The sequence below is a fragment of the Panthera onca genome, chromosome C1 (assembly GCF_046562875.1).
Source record: "Panthera onca isolate mPanOnc1 chromosome C1, mPanOnc1 haplotype 2, whole genome shotgun sequence".
NCBI classification, from domain to species: domain Eukaryota; kingdom Metazoa; phylum Chordata; class Mammalia; order Carnivora; family Felidae; genus Panthera; species Panthera onca.
Window position 1 is genome coordinate 108,266,721 of NC_138346.1, and position 4,069 is coordinate 108,270,789.

Sequence of the window (4,069 nt, forward strand, 5' to 3'; positions counted from 1 at the left end):
AAACTTTTGGCATTTTTGCTGTCTTCGGTCTCTCTCTCCATTCCCAGAAAAATGTGGCATGGCCACAGTCCCTGGCTCCTCCCTCAGGACGGAAATACAGAAGTGAAACTTGCTTGCACATTCTGGCTTATTTAAGAACTGCCCAAGAGACTGGCTTCTCTCTCTCCTAACTTGGAGCACAAATGAGAATGGTGGTAGTTTGAATACCAGGATAAAGGCCACTAAAAACAAAGAAAGGCACTGAGGTATAAGAGAGATGCAGGGAGATTGCATATTCATGCTTGCCTGGGGCAACAGAGTATAAGAAGAGGGATACAACAGAACACTTGAGGTTCTGAGAAGAAACAAAGGTAATAAATACTCTTAGGAAAATAAAGAGGTTTAAAAATAGCCATGTATACTAGAGAACGGTGGAGGGTGGCGGGGAGGGAAACAATGCATGCACAGATTCAGGGAAGATACATTCTGCATTATCCTTTGAAAGGATCCTGCACATTTATGACAGGCTGATTCGCGAAGGCCAGACTGCAAAGTTTGAGAAAAGTTGTTTTTCAAATGCCCAATTTTCGACAAACTGTTATAAGACTTACAAAGAAACAGGGAAATAACACCCACTTTTATAAACAAAATAAATCAGGAACTGACCCTAAGAAAATTCAACCTTCTGACTTACTTAATAAGGAATTTGAAAAACTTTCTTTAATATGCTTAGTAAGCTAAAAGAGAATAGAAACCGAACATATTAACAATATACATATTAAAAAAATATAAACAAAGAGATTGAAATTATTATTTTCTTTAATTTTTTTAAAAGTTTATTTATTTTTGAGAGACAGAGACAGAGTATGCTCAGAGGAGAGGCAGAGAGAGAGAGGGAGACACAGATCTGATGCAGGCTCCAGGCTCTGAGCTGTCAACACAGAGCATAATGTGGGGCTCAAACTCACAAACCATGAAATTATAACCTGGGCCGAAGTCAGACACTCAAGGAACTGAGCCTCCAAGGAACCCCAAAATCATTTTTTTAAAGCACCAAACCAAAATTCTGAAGATGAAAAGTATAATAACTAAATTGAAAAAAATCATTAGAGAGGTTCAACAGCAGACTTAGAACACTTAGAATAACAAGTTGGGGATTGAGATCAGATCATTTGAAATCACTCAATCTGAGGAGCAATAGGAAAAAAAAAGTGAACAGAACTAAGGGACACATATGGCACCATCAAGTTGACCTTCATATGTGTATGAGTGTTGGAAGGAAAGAGCATGAAAAGGGCAGAGACCTGACTTGAAAAAATCATGGCTGAAAGTTTCCAAATTTGAAGAGACAAAAACAAAAGTACAAATACCAGAAGCTAACAAAATGAAGGGAAGGAAAAAAAACACAGAGACTCACACTGAGACACATTGTAATCTAAATTGTCCGAAGTCAAAGTAGGGAGAGACGTAACTTGTCATATACAAAGGAAGCTCTACACTGTAATATGTTGACTTCTCAGCAGAGATCTTGCAGGTAGACTGTAGTAGGATGAAGTATTTATAGGACTGAAAGGAAAAGGTAACAAAACCAATAGTTCCATATTTAGCAAAAGTGTCCTTCAAAATGATGGATAACTTAAGACTTCCAGGGTAAATAAAATCTGAGATAGTTCATTACCAGTTTCCATTAAAGAGAGTTCTTGAGGTTGAAAAAAAGAGAGAGTAGACAGTACCTAGATACTGTATGAAAATATAAAGTTCTCTGATAAAGGTAAATATATGAACCAATGTAAACACTGTATTGCTATACATTCCTTTTTAACCACACTTTTTTCATTCTCTCATAGATTTTACTAAATCATGTTAGATCTATATTAATGGGTACACAGTATATAAAGATGTATCTTGTGACATAAATAACAAAAAGTGGGAAGAAGCAGGAGTGTAAAAAGGTAAAAATTTTTTTAATGTGATTGAAATTAAGTTGTTATCAATTAAAATAGATTGCTACAACTTTAGGATGTTTTATGTAACCCCTTGGTGATCACAAAGAAAAATATATAGAATATATCACAGAAAATAATCTGAATACAGAGAAGGCAAAACTAGAAGAGAAGAGGGACAAAAAAATCTATATATACATCATAAATAAAACAAAAAACAAAAGAGCAAGTCCTTCCCTATCATCAATTACTTTAAATTTAAGCAGATTAAACTCCCCAATTAATGGACATAGATTAGCAGAATGAATAAATAAAACACAGTATCCACTATATAATATCTATAAGAAACTCACCTTTGATCTAAGGAAAAACATGGATTGAATATCAAATGATGGAAAAAAGATATTCCATGAATGTTGTGACCAAACAAAAATAGGAGTAGCTATATTAATATCTGAAAATGAAATTGAATAAAATCCTTTATAAATCACAAATTTGGTTATTACATAATGATGAAAGTGTCATTTCTTCAAAAGACACAACAATTGCAAACACATATGCATCAAACACCAGAGATCCTATATATCTGAGACGAACATTGGCACACATTTAAGTGGAAACAGAAAGTTCTACAATAATGGTGGAAGTCTCCTAATCCTGCTTTAAATAATGGAAAGAACAACCACAGGAGTTCGAAAAAGATAGGGAGGACATCAATGACATTATGAATAAGCTGGACCCAAAAGACATTTTTCTGTGTGTCCAAAATCTGTTTATTGGGATAGTTTCCCACCCATTTTGACTTAGGGCACTTTTAGTGCTGCTTCCATCTGAAGGACCATCCTTCTCTCAGCCTTCCTTTTCCTCCTGTAGGCTGGCAAAGGACAGTGGAGCAGCCCACACACAAAGCCACCATGTGTGCCTGGCTAAAGACGGTGGTGATTTTGCATTTCATGTCCATGAAGTAAGGGTTGTGGTTCCACACCAGGCGTTTCTTCTTGTGTTTCCTCTTCTCGTCCTCTGGGGATGGGTGGAGGAGGTACTTCACAAGCGACATGTTCTTTTGGGGAGGTCATCACTGCCAGAAGTCCTGGACACAAAAGACATTTAGAGAACACTGCATGTGATGGCAGTGGATTAAACAGTTTTCTCAAATAGCATGGAATATCCTGTATGATAGACCATACGTGTAGTCACAAAACAATTCTTAATAATTTACAAACTTTGAAATAAAACCAAGTATCTTTCTAATCAAAATGGAATTAAATTAAAAATTGATAGCAGAAGGAAAAACTGAAGGTCTGAACAGATTTGGAAATTAAACAATATACCCTTACACAATGGTTCCGAGAAGACATTATAAGGAATTTAGAAAATGAGAAAAATGAATATGAAAGCTCAATGTAATAAAACTTATGGGATGCAATGAAAATCAGTGCTGATAAGGGGCATGTATAGCTATGAGTGCTTGTATTAAAAGAGAACAAAGATATTGAAACCAACAACCTAAATGTTTATCTTAAGAAACTAGAAAATAAGAATGTACTATATCTGAGACTAGCAAAAAGAATACAAAATACTGCTGGCAGAGATAACCAGAATAAAGATTAGAAATATAAATAAAACTAAGAGTTAGTTTTTCAGAAAGATTGACAAAATTAATAACCCATCAGCTGCACTAACAAAGAAACAGAGAAGATTTAAATAAATTAAAAAATTGTCAGAATACCATGAACAACTGTATACTGAAAAATTAGAAAATCTAAATTAAATGGATACATTCTGGGCAAAATGCAACCTATCAAGACTGAATCCTGAAGAAATAGAAAGTATGACACACCTAAAACTAGTAAGGAATTGAATCAGTAAGCAAAACCCCCGAATAATAAAAAGCTGAAAACCAGCAGTCATTACTGGTAAATTCTACCAAACATTAAAAAGAAAATAAACAGCAATATTCTTCAAATTCTTGCAAAAAAAATGAGGAAGAGGGAACACTTCCAAACTAACTCTATGAGGTCAGCATTTGCCTGATATGAAAGCAGGACAAAACACTATTAGAAAGTAGAACTGTAGACCATTATCTCTGATGCATATTGAGGTAAAAATCCTGAAGTAAATACTAGTAAAGATAATCTAATAGAACT

The 4,069-nt window shown here is 34.7% G+C and overlaps 1 pseudogene; it reads right to left on the minus strand.

Annotated features, from left to right (window-relative positions):
- Window positions 1–2,736: 2,736 nt before the first annotated feature.
- On the minus strand, window positions 2,737–3,005 carry LOC132671334 (small ribosomal subunit protein eS27 pseudogene; annotated as a pseudogene).
- Between the last annotated feature and the right edge of the window lie 1,064 nt (window positions 3,006–4,069).